We start from the raw sequence: 13,792 nt of genomic DNA on the forward strand, positions 1-13,792 counted from the left end.
ATGTGATTACACTGATGAACTTCTCATGCTTGCATATTTGCGAAACAGTTTCAAGACTTAAAGGCACCATGTGCACCATTTCCTTGTTTGTTGTTTGTTCGTTGTTTAACGCCGCACTCAGCAATATTCCGGCTATATGGCTGCGGTCTGTAAATAATCGCTGTTGGATCAGAAAATCCAGTGATTGACATCATGAGCATCGATCCACGCAGTTGGGATACGATGACATGCATCAACCAAGTCAGCGAGCCTGACCAACATATCCCGTTAGAAGCCTCTTACTACAAGCATAGTCGCCTTTTACGGCAAGCATGGGTTGCTGAAGACCTATTCCAACCCGGATCTTCACGGGTCTAAATTTCTTGTACATGATGTTGATACAATATGATGATGGATATGAATAATCTCACGCGTATGCTGATGCCGCGGCTGGCACACTGACACTGTAGATACCCCTGTAGGTCGTGGCGAATGCATAAAGACTCTCCGCTGCACTCAGAAGACGTGCTCCATATGAAGCATCTGCACACGAACATCATTTGTCAGAACAGGTGAGGTGAGGTGAGGTGAAATGGGGTTTAACGTCGCGTCCTAGATTATTGCACTTATATAGCGACGTGCATGCACGTGTGTGTGTTTGTGTGGCTGCTTGTACTAGTCCGGACTGATGCCGATTTATAGTGCTAGCTCAATGAGGTACCATGCCGCAGTTTAACATGAATACCCCACCCCGACCCGACCAGTCCTTGTTTTAGCCCCTTAATGCCGAGCGCCAGACAGGGTAACAACAAGTACCATCTTTTAACGTCTTTTGGTATGACGCGGCCGGGGATCGAACACCAGACCTTCCGCTCTCCGGGCGGACGCTCTACCACTAAACCAAGGGGGCGGTCTTTGTCATTACAGATGGCCTAGATCAATGATTGGTAAGTTTAACTAATTGTACATAGCGTATGCTGTGTTAGAATATATTGCCATCATGCATGCTGACACATAAAGACACGCATACATGTCTTAATGTTAGTGAATATGAGTGAGTGAATGGGGTTTTACGCCACTAACTTCCCGACCGAAAACAGATCTTTCACAATGTGCACACGTCTTGAATCGAACCTGAGTCTTCAGCGTGACGAGCGAACCCTTTAACCATTAGGCTACCCTACTACCGTAGTCAACTTTATTGTATTTCTAAGCTTTAATTAATTCTACCTTTTGTCTGGTATAGCATTGACCCAGCTGCCAGAGCTGCAGCTGTGATGCCAGCAACGTCACTTCCGGGCTTTGAAGCCGTTACCTTGAACGCTTTCAGATTGGCTGGCAGATCTTCTGGTCTGCCCCAAAATGTGCTGTCGAGGCTGCTTTCACCTACCTGAAACAAATTCCAATCCATATTCTACCATGACATTTTAGAAACGCGATCGGTATCGATTTCACCTCAGCGCACTGTTTTGCAAATGACCACATTAACGCGAAAGAAAATATTTGTTTGAATAAAATGTATGCGATAAAACCCTTTCCACATTCATAAAAATATTCTGCTGAACCACTATCAAATAGTGAGAATGCCATGTGTTCGCGAAAAGGTGAGTACATGTACCCCTTTTTCAAACCAGACCGGTAACTTAAGTACACTCATTTTCAAACATCCCGTTGCAGTTCCTAAATTATTTGAAGCGAGTGTGACGATGTGCTTTAAACAGGAAACCCAAACGAAAAACGACTACCGCTGAACCAAAACGGACACATTGATCCCGCGGATCTGCATAATCCGTGCAGGGTTGGAAGGTATGCGTGGGCCAGTTCATTGTTAAAGTGCATGTGCAGAGTCTCATAGAGCAGGAACTGCACGTACACGCGTCACACTCCCCCACAGTCCCCTGTTCAATGTTAATGGATGCTCTCGTTTCAACCGACACGCCCGCTGTTCCAAGAGAATATTGCATTGTGCTGTTCGACACAGCTTGTCAAGCGAGACTCTACTCCAGCATATACTGTGACATCATGTCTACCACGTCGACTTCCTGTCTGTAAACAAATATGGCTTCATAACATTGAACAAGAACAAAAGGTTTGAGAGGTCACTTCGTTTTTCTCGAGAGAACGACGCTTGAATAGATGATGATATTTACACTTTAGGAATTTATTTTTTTCGAGTTATTACTATTGGCGACTAGTTATGAGTTAAAGTGATTAGTTATAGGACTATGTGATCAGTATCTTGGTAAAAAATAGGATTTTGGTATACACACAAGGCAAACCGCAGACCCGGAGTACAATTTATCGTCAATGGCCCGTCAATATCTGGGTTAGAATAGGTCTTCAGCAACAAATGCTTGTCGTAAGAGGCGACTAACGGGACTGACTTGGTTGATGCTTGTCATCGCATCCCAATTGCGTGGATCAATGTTCATGATATCAGTCACTAGATTGTCTTGCCCAGACTCGAATACTAGTATTTACAGACCGCCGTCATATAGCTGGAATAGTGCTGAGTGTGGCGTTAAACAACAAACAAACAACTAAGCGTCAATGATCTTTCGAATCGCCCTCTCGAAACCTCTGAATTGCTAACACGCTGGTATACACAGATTATCAGAGGCTGGTTGACATAATAAATACAAGGACTAACCTGGACATAATATTCTTTCTTGACAGGATTCCAACATTTCAAAAAGTAATCCAAAGGCCACTTAATCATATCATACATATTATCCTCTTGTCCAGCCGTCTTGTACGCATCCGACCATTCCAGGAAACCCCAGGATAATATTGTTGTTGCCGAAGCCATAGGTAGGTTAAACTTGATCATATCTCCGGCTGAAAGCAATACACATTCATTAATTTCTATTCAGATATCTCAATGTCGTAAACAGTTCTCCTACACCAGTCATGGCGCGATGTAAAAACACAAACCCTAACTGTAAATGATATCAATTACCCGTTTTACAAAAATGCACGTAGCTTTGCAAAAAAGCTGCCGCCCCGTAGTGATGAATACCTCACCATCAGACCACCCCCTAATGATAAACATGTAACAATCATACATACCCCTGGTGATGGACATCTCACCATCATACATACCCCTGGTGATCAACGTCTCATCATCATACCGCTCCTGGTGATGAACATCTCACCATTATCCCCTGGTGATGAACATCTAACTATAATACAGTCCCCTGGTGATCAACATCTCACCTTCATACATACCCCTGGTGATCAACATCTCACCATCATACATACCCCTGGTGATCAACATCTCACCATCATACATACCCCTGGTGATCAACATCTCACCTTCAAACATACCCCTGGTGATCAACATCTCACCATCATACATACCCCTGGTGATCAACATCTCACCATCATACATACCCCTGGTGATCAACATCTCACAATCATACATGCCCCTGGTGATCAACATCTCACCATCATACATACCCCTGGTGATCAACATCTCACAATCATACATACCCCTGGTGATCAACATATCACCATAATACATACCCCTGGTGATCAACATCTCACCTTCATACATACCCCTGGTGATCAACATCTCACCATCATACATGCCCCTGGTGATCAACGTCTCACCATCATACATACCCCTGGTGATCAACATCTCACCATCATACATACCCATGGTGATCAACATCTCACCATCATACATACCCCTGGTGATCAACATATCACCATAATACATACCCCTGGTGATCAACATCTCACCATCATACATGCCCCTGGTGATCAACATCTCACCATCATACATACCCCTGGTGATCAACATCTCACAATCATACATGCCCCTGGTGATCAACATCTCACCTTCATACATACCCCTGGTGATCAACATCTCACCATCATACATACCCCTGGTGATCAACATCTCACCATCATACATGCCCCTGGTGATGAACATCTCACCATCATACATACCCCTGGTGATCAACATCTCACCTTCATACATACCCCTAGTGATCAACATCTCACCATCATACATACCCCTGGTGATCAACATATCACCATAATACATACCCCTGGTGATCAACATCTCACCTTCATACATACCCCTGGTGATCAACATCTCACCATCATACATGCCCCTGGTGATCAACGTCTCACCATCATACATACCCCTGGTGATCAACATCTCACCATCATACATACCCATGGTGATCAACATCTCACCATCATACATACCCCTGGTGATCAACATATCACCATAATACATACCCCTGGTGATCAACATCTCACCATCATACATGCCCCTGGTGATCAACATCTCACCATCATACATACCCCTGGTGATCAACATCTCATCATCATACATACCCCTGGTGATCAACATCTCACCATCATACATACCCCTGGTGATCAACATCTAACTATAATACAGTCCCCTCGTGATGAACATCTCACCTTCATACAGACACCTGGTGATGAACATCTCACCATCATACAGCCCTAGTGATGAACATCTCACCATCATACAGCCCCTGGTGATCAACATCTCACCATCATACCACCCCAAATGATTAATATCTCACCATCATACAGCTCCTAGTGATGAACATCTCACCATCGTGTCACCACGTAGTGACTAATATCTCACCATCATACCACCCCAAGTGATGAATATCTCACCATCATACCATCCCCCGGTCAGATCCTCCCCGTTGTCCCCTTTGTCTGTCAAGGACGAATCCCCGCGCCAGGAGATTGGATTATTTGCCGGAAGTTTGCCGGATCGTTGCGCGTCATAGAACAATATTGAGAGACCCAAAACTTCTTTGTAGTCGTATTTTCCTGCTGTCCCGCTAGTATGAGCTGAAAACAATATCATATTGTCTATCAATACTGGATGAGGAGTATTTTTCAAACTCAGCGTATTCTACAATGATACTTCTTGTAAAACAGCTCTGGCCACGTACGACAATACCCTTGCTATACCATGGCTGGCTGTTTGTAATCGACAAACTAAGCATCGGGTTTAAGGTAATGAACAAAGTTACGGGTGAAGAGTCAACCAAAACACCGAACCTGACCACAATAGACTCCTATTCGAACCCGGATCCCCTCCCCGGTCCTTAGGCCACCCCAACCTTTCATGGGACAGTTGCAAAGATGCTAAGATGTATTCGAAATGTTGACTGAGAAGAAGGGAAATCATAATTACGAACTGTTGTTCTCAGTTGGCGGAGTACGGATTTAGAAATCATCAGCTCTAATCAGGACATGAGACGATCATTGAAATAAATACCAGCTCCGTGTGTTGATCTCACTGTGGCTGGCGTACTGGACAAAGAAACTGTATCAGTCAGAGGAAAGTGTGTTGAGTGGTCTCTCTTTGAGCCCTCGAGGTACGCATGCCCAGTCAGCACCCCAAGGCGGTGGTCAGTGTTGGCTAGAAAGTCTACACAAATCGTATCACCCACGTGTTCATCAGCATTCCAGGATTTGTTCTCGAGGATGAATTCCCTGCCATTGTTTAATGTTGTAACAACAGAAGCCTCAGTTATCTGCAAGTCGACATAATGTTACTCGTAGGTCCACGATCAGAGGGGAAACCGATTTCACTGTTAGGCTAATTCAGACAATAGACCGATCCAGTCTGTCAATCAAAATTGGCGCATGCGTCTTTTGAGACAATCAGAAGGCCGGTCGCGCTTTGCGGATTTGTCAGACTTACATTCGGGGTCAAACGACACCCGAGAAGCGACATGGCTACGGTTTGTGCTATTTTCACTCGCGATATCCATTAGTATCGCTGGGATTAGATGTATACTTTTACTCAAACCCACAGGGTCGGGAGAAAAATGTTTGAGGCTGATCAAGATGTGCGGTAGGCCTCACCATCAGTTAAACCTCGCCACCATCCTCCACGGGACCCACGTCTGCTCGAAGGTGAGTATTTGCACGAATTTCCGCACTTTTGCACATATGCATACTCAAATCGGGTAAATGACAACACGTAGCAAGTTACGCATGTTATAAACAAGGATAATGCTTGTAACTACAAAATCATTTTCGAATAATGTATTTTGGCAACATCGGGCATTGAGTTAGCAGGTCATATTGCTGAAATGTGACACGCGAGACGGCCGTTACACACTGTAAAATATGAAAGTGATCTGATTTCGGTTAGTGCAGAACGAATTCTACTGTTATTTACATTGAAGTACGATCTGGTGGAACTTGTATTCCTCTCTCTAGATTTATTTCGTTACAGATTTTTAGATATGATTTAGTTTCAAAGTCAAAAAAAAAGCAATAAGCCTATCTGTAAATATTGCAAATTACTCGAGCATAATATTGCAAATTACTCCAGTAGTAATAATTCTTTCAACATAGAAATATAATCATTGTCAATGGTTTTCGTTCCATAAAATCTTTCAGTTTATTTTATATAAGTTCCCATTAAATCATGCTTTCACTATTTCAGCATTTCTATGAAGAGACAGGACCCATGCAGTAATGTGAAATGGAATCATCCCTTCAAGGTTCTAGAAAGGAGAGGAAAATTTCATGAGAAGGAAGTGAATTACTGAAATATTTTGACATAAATATTTTGAAATAAAAAAAACCCATCTTAGTTAATATAAGAAAATTATTGGTTTAGAATTAAGTTATTCACTGGTAGTGGAAGCTTAAATTACTGATATACATTTTAGTGAAACAATATAACTGTTAAAAGCGATTATAAGTGTCAAGTCATTTTAATTAATTTACTGGAAATAATAGCAAGATTGTTTATGAACTCAGGGTAACATGGTCATTGACTCAAGTAATGATATAAATTATAATCTAATAAAATAATTAATAATTATTCTAACCAGTTATTTAATTGATGTCGTATAAAAGTCAGATTAATATGATGTAATTGCACTAACTAACAAACACTAAATGTTTGATGGTACAACATCCACCTGGTATAAAACTTAGCTTGTTGGCTCTTTGTGTAGGACATAAAAATTATTTTTAAATAATATATTTTTTTAAAAGATAGTGTTGAAAGTGATTACCAGTATCATAATGCATGCTACGTATTTCAAGATACACATAACTTGTAATAACAAAGACACTATCTTTGTCACACCCTGATCAGGCATCATCCAGAGTGCCTGATCAATCCAGATACAGAATATATTATATAATTCTTAATACATTTCATGTATAACTGTGATGAATATTGAAATGTATTTAACCCAAAATGTAATTCGTTGCCATGATTTGAGGAGGTTGTCAATATTTGAAAATTTAGCAAAAACTAGTGTTTATTAAAGATGATGGTTATTTACACATTGTTCAAGTTTTGGTTATGATTATGTTGAGAATGAGCTCCATATTTACTTCACAGTGATTTTGCTGGCTTAAGGATATTTTCAAGTTGGGTTTTTATCTTTTGATATGAATTTACAAAATTTTAGAACAACTTTAGGACATTATGGATGACAATCAGTCAGTATCCTAGAAAAGGAACTGGTCTGAATCCCTGTTTGTGTGTTTTTTTTATTGTTTAAGGAAAAGTCATGTTCACACCAATATTTTTGAGGCATACTTGGGATATATGAAGTCCAACTACCTGATATTTGCATTTGAATGTATGTTGCTTCATGCATAAGTAATACTTCTCAATTCACATGTGATTTGTTAAATAAAATATATATTATTTACCGTTATGTCTTAATTATTTCTTCTTACTAAGTAACAATCATGATGTCAACAGGTAATTTTGTTGATTAAAGCTTTGAACTTATGACATATTTAAGTCTTTGGATGGCATTTAGTAGAGATACACATATGGAAGAGAAATTCAAGATGGTGGTGTTGCTCATAATTACAGTTGACATCCAGTTGACATCCATAAATTCTCTATCTTATGATTCATTTATTACATAATAAAACCAATGTAGCAGTGGGGGGAAATAATGGACTGCTTTAATTTTATCAACTTTTCTTTTATGTTTATTCATTAAAAGGACCCACTAAATCTATGCCTTTCAGGTTATATTGGTTTTACATAGAGCACCAGACAAAAAACGTGGGCAATGTAACTGTTGACAATCTATTTATAGATATCCACATGATTTGTAACTTGTGCTTGTGTTTACGGTTTCCAGTACTTTCCATGCACTTAAATTACGACGGAAAGTAAAAACAAAATTTAGTTAAACCACCATTGGATGCTCTGCCTGACATGGTTGCTTCGAAGTAGTGCACGCTTCTAACTTTCAGCCATGGGGGCTTCCTCATTGACCAATACACCAGTACATCGGACATATGACTCATTCTCACTCCCGCTATGCAATTTGACAACTAAAATATAACCCCAAAGAGATCATGTATAACTCTCTTTAGATATTTTTGACAAACGACTGGTAACAAAGCATCCTGAGCCAAATTCATCGCCCGCGCATTCAAGTTTCGCCGGCTGTGACGCCATAGCGAATAGCCAGTGGTTGTCCCCCCTAACGCCTAAAACGAGGACGGCAGCTTGTGGGCGGGGCTTATCGGTCGGGACTGGATCGGTCTATTGCTGCGTTGTTTGGATTGTCTGCAAAACGACTCTTCAGTGCATATCAGTGCATTATCACACTTAATTGAATGTCATACAGCTTATGTTCAGGTTTTTTTGTTACCAGAAACCCACAATATCGTTTGTAATATACTTGCTAAACCGCCCGTCAATATGCTATAGTTGAACCTAAGTTAGTTACTAGTATTATTTCGTTATATAGCATACATATGGTAAATTTCACATTCTCAAAACTCTCTTATTCTTTGAAGGTTTGTTAAAGTAAAGGAGTGTATGAGTATGGTTTTACGACGCTTTTAGCAATATTCCAGCAATATCACGGCGGAGGACACCAGAAATGGGCTTCACACATTGTACCCATGTCGGGAATCAGACCAGGGTATTCGGCGTGACGAGCGAACGCTTTTACCACTTGGCTACCCCATTGTCCCTTAACTAAAGATATAAATATAGGACTACATCTCTTTCTACATGAGCGTGTTGTTTGTTGGAGAGAACACTCACATCTAGTCGCGTGATGCTGTCACTGAACATCAGGTGGATCCTCCATCCATGCAGATCCCGGGCAACTGGTACACAGAAGGATCCCTTTTCAGCACTGGCCCATACGACGGAGAAGGTGACGGGAACATCGCCGGCCACGAGGGTCATCCACGACACCAGCAGCAAGATCTTGCCCTGCATTCTGTCCTTGATATGTCACAAATGTACTCATGCTTCTAGTAATGTGCAGCTGAGAGTGTTTAACAACATATGGCCATGGAAACGTTGGTTCATAACCTACGCCAAATACAGTAAACTACGTTTATAACGAACACGCTTATAACGAACTGACCGATATAACGAACTTATTTTTTTAGTCCTGGCCGTTTGTTGTATATATGCTGTAAATATATGCTTATAGCGAACTACGGTTATTACGAACTAAAATAAGTGGTCCCTTTGAGTTAGTTGTAACCGTAGTTTACTATATGGACGAACTACCATCCCGTGAATTAGGCAAAGGTTTGTCGTTTAGTTTAGTTTAGTTATTTCAGTTGATTTTGTGTGGGGGCTACGTATTTCATTTACATTACAAAATTCGGTAAAATCCTTTTCCAACCAAAACATCATATACTAAATGTGCATTTTGATGTCAATGTTAATGCTTTAATGAGTGATACCGATACGTATATTTTCACCTGTGTCTGCATGCGTTCACTGTTGATAGTTTTGACAGAAACCTTATTGTTATCCCTAAGGTTTGGTTTTGTTGGTTTGTTGTTTAACACCGCACTCAGTAATATACCAGCTATATGACGGCGATCTGTAAATAATCGAGTCTGGACCAGACAATCTAGTGATAGATATCATGAGCATGAGCATCCCTGACTGGGATCGATGACATGCATCAACCAAGTCAGCGAGACTGACCACCAGATCCCGTTAGTCCAGCATGGGTTGCTGAAGACCTATTCTGCCCTGGATCTTCACGGGTCTATCCCTAAGGAGAATCAATGAGAAATCAGATCAGTATGTTTGACCTTTCTCCTCACCATTAAACATCGGCTTGCCGTCAGTGCACTACTTCAGCTCTCTTTATCATTGTTTGTGTTTAGTGTAACGCTGCACTCAGCAATGTTCCAGCTATACTACAGCGGCCTAAGAGTAATTCAGTCCAGACCAGGGCCTAGATTTCGAAACGATCTTAGCTAAGATAAATCTTAACAACTTACGTTCAAAGATAAGATATCCTAAGGTTAAGATAAGATAGATTTTCGAAACTATCGTAAACCTGTCGCAGATCGTTCAGAGTTACGATACCTATCGTAACTCTGACAAGGAACTCATTTGTGTTAGAGATTGAAAAAGCGGGGTGTTTCCCAATGACGTCACGAGGATTTCCCAGCTGCTGACAATAACAACAACATAGATAAGTGACACGGAATTCATGATTACATTGTCAGGTCACATTGTTTAACATGCACATATTTGAGTGAAATTCTGTACAATCCTACATATGTCCTACATGTAGACGTTTTGTTCTTATGATAAAAGATGCCATGACTACCGGAACACAAATAACATTCGTGTGCCATACAATAGCATTTTTCAAAACCAATAAATGTTGTAATCAATAAGTGTAGTGTTACCGCACTTTAGCTACTAGAATTGAAATAACGTGCCAAAAGATACTTCACTATTCTCCCTTCAAATGGTCCTCTCGTGAGCGCGCAGAACTTTATGATATAAACACAACGCGTACAAAGTCAAGGACGAAAGTAATGGACATTATTCTAAATGACAATGACGAGACCTTTGACCGAACAGCATATGCGTTCAGCATTTAACATGCGTGTTCAAGTCTGATGTAAGGTGATGTATACTGTATATTTTTGTGTCTATGTCAAAAGTCAAGTTTATTTTAGTGTGAACACCAACATTAAACGTGGAAACACTCAAAACAAAAATTGCTCAGGAAGCAGCGCACCCACAAGCAAGTTTTTACGACGATCTAAGCTTGTTTAGTTTGTTTTGTTATTTATGTATCCAATATATTTCACGAATTAACCAAGGACTTAAATACAATATCAAGCTATTAGTATTTAGATGATGAAATTATTTCTTTTATCTGTCTAGATCAATAATTCTTTTCAAAATTTAACAGTGACGCTAATTTTCGTTCGCAAAGAGAGATAATTTAGGAATTGTCAAGTTATATTGTCTCATGGAACACGCCACAAATTAACGTGAACACACATATAATGTCATTTTCTATCCTTTTAAATTACGTAGAGCTAATAAACTGGTTTGTCTGATTTAAATCTGGCTGAGGAGCGAAATACTTTGTAATGTGTCAAATCTATTCCAGAACGTAGTTCAATGATGTTTGGCTCGTCTGACAGAATTGCTGAGAATTATTTACTAGTATTTATCCGTTGACCCTATACGTTTACGATGGTATTGTCTGAATGGTCTCAAGTATATCTATATCTTATTTTAAACATAAAACGGGATGATGTAGACTTAAATATTAAAAAGACCAAACTATTTTAAAAGCGGTTTATTGAAAGCAAAGATTATTGTGTTGAAAATGTGTAATTTATATTGATCAGTCAATTTCATTCAAAAAACATTTTTTCTACGAACATATTTTGGAAAGTGTATTTTGGACAATGTGCAAACTATGCAACATTTTGACGAGAACCCGAACGAGCATGGGAACCCATTTTTATTTGATTTGTCGATACGAAAATCTGTGCTTAACTTTTGCTGTCATAATTTCAGTAAATTGTTATATTTAATGGAATACATCTATATGCCGTTAATCACCTGTTTTTAAAGAATGCAAATGTTCAACAGACAGTTTTTAATCACTTTTTATCAAATATTGTCTTTCAATAGGATATAGATAACATAGGTATTGAATTTAAAACGAAACAAATTACATATTTGATAAATATTTGATCACATGTATTTCCTTGTTAAGTCAATAAATACTACACTGTATAGTTAAAATTCAATTATTAAAACCATCCGTCCCACACGATTTTAGATGTAAAAACTTATGCGAAACCTGTATGGTTTTTTTTATGTAGATTGATATAACTTTATAAAATGCGAAAATAAAGACTAAAGCATTGACACAAATGCGATCCAGAAAATATAACAGCGGAACTCTGCGCTTTATGAAAACTGTAACATTGAGCAAGGTGTCCCTGGGGGAATACAAAGGGAAACCACTCTCAACTAGAGTTTGAACTAAGATTAGCTCCCCCTGAGTTATCAATAAAGTCACGGTCATTACAGTAGCCTGCTGACACCTTCCGTTTTTATCCTTCCCAAATTATCGAAAAGGTATGTTGTTTCACACTCCTTCAGCATGGACTCAGATAGAAATATGTTGTAGGCTATCGACTCCACAGTTATGTGGATCGCTGTCGCGATTAAGAACATTTTTTACGTGTTATACTTGATGCGTTCTTCGTGTTTTCGAAGTGTCAATTTGAATCACACAGTTTTACAAAATGAAATGTCAATGTTTGGACGTAAAGCAGACTAATTGTTTGTCAAAATATTTATGGCAAAGTATGCCGCCATCTTGGATGAAGATAAAATAACCTTACGACAGCTATGTGGCTATCTTAGATTTAACACAAACTTAAGATATCTTAGGGCTACGATAGTTTCGAAAATATGCTACGATAGCCTACGATTTCCTTACGATAAATTTACGATAATTTTAGGGCTACGATCGTTTCGAAAATCTAGGCCCAGGCAAACAAGTGTTAAGTACTTAACATTGTCGATTATGTGGCAAAATGTCTCATGTCTTACCTGAGGTCCACTTGTGTCTTATCTATGTGTTTTCCTATCTTTTAAGCATATTTAGGCCAGCTGCAAAGGTCATAATCTTTTCGATAACCTGTTTGAATAGGCCCATGCTTATGATTACAATTGGGTTTTGGTGGCACAGTAACAGGGGTGTCATTGGGGTACCAACCCCCCTTTGGGTTCACTGGATGTCGCAGTGCAGTAAGCTGGATGCCACAAAATGTTTATTTGGTAAGCGGGTGCCAGTATGTCCATGATGAAACCTAACTTTCATAATATAGTTATTAATACAGGGTGACCAAAAAATATAAAGATATATAGCCCTTTGCTTATAAACTCGCATGGTCATGCGTTCTATATGAAACTCTGATTTACTAGCTGTGTACATTGATAACAAACAGGAGTTCTTAAATCGGATGCCATGACAAATGAAGTGGTAGGCCGGATGCCTAGACGTGGTGAGTCAAGATAGAGGGTGTCTACCCTCTATCATTTGGAACACCTGCAACTCATTCTTTCACTTGACCATGAATACGGGAGGTACGACCATTACAATGAGAAGTGGCGCGTCTCAACTGGACCTGAAACACTAAAAGATTCACTCCTTATAGGAAGTAGCTTATCTCAACTGGAGACAAGACATTAGAGACCAACTCATCTGAAAAGGAATTGGCGCGACGCAACTGGAGATAAAACATTAGAGACCAACTCGTCTGAAACGAAAGTGGCGCGGCTCAACTGGAGATAAAACCTTAGAGAACAACTCATCTGAAAAGAAAGTGGCACGGCTCAAATGGAGCTACAACGTTAGTGACCAACTCATCTGAAAAGAAAGTGGCGTGGTTCAACTGGAGATAAAACGTCAGGGACCAACTCATCTGAAAAGAAAGTGGCGCGGCTCAACTGGAGACAAGACATTAGAGACCAACTCATCTGAAAAGGAAG

At 39.8% G+C, this 13,792-nt stretch overlaps 1 pseudogene; it reads right to left on the bottom strand.

Annotated features, from left to right (window-relative positions):
- LOC124118173 overlaps positions 1-12,902 on the bottom strand; it is a 34,883-nt pseudogene extending 21,981 nt beyond the window's left edge.
- Between the last annotated feature and the right edge of the window lie 890 nt (positions 12,903-13,792).

Source organism: Haliotis rufescens, unplaced genomic scaffold, assembly GCF_023055435.1.
Source record: "Haliotis rufescens isolate VD_foot unplaced genomic scaffold, xgHalRufe1.0.p SCAF_13, whole genome shotgun sequence".
In the NCBI taxonomy this organism is placed as follows: domain Eukaryota; kingdom Metazoa; phylum Mollusca; class Gastropoda; order Lepetellida; family Haliotidae; genus Haliotis; species Haliotis rufescens.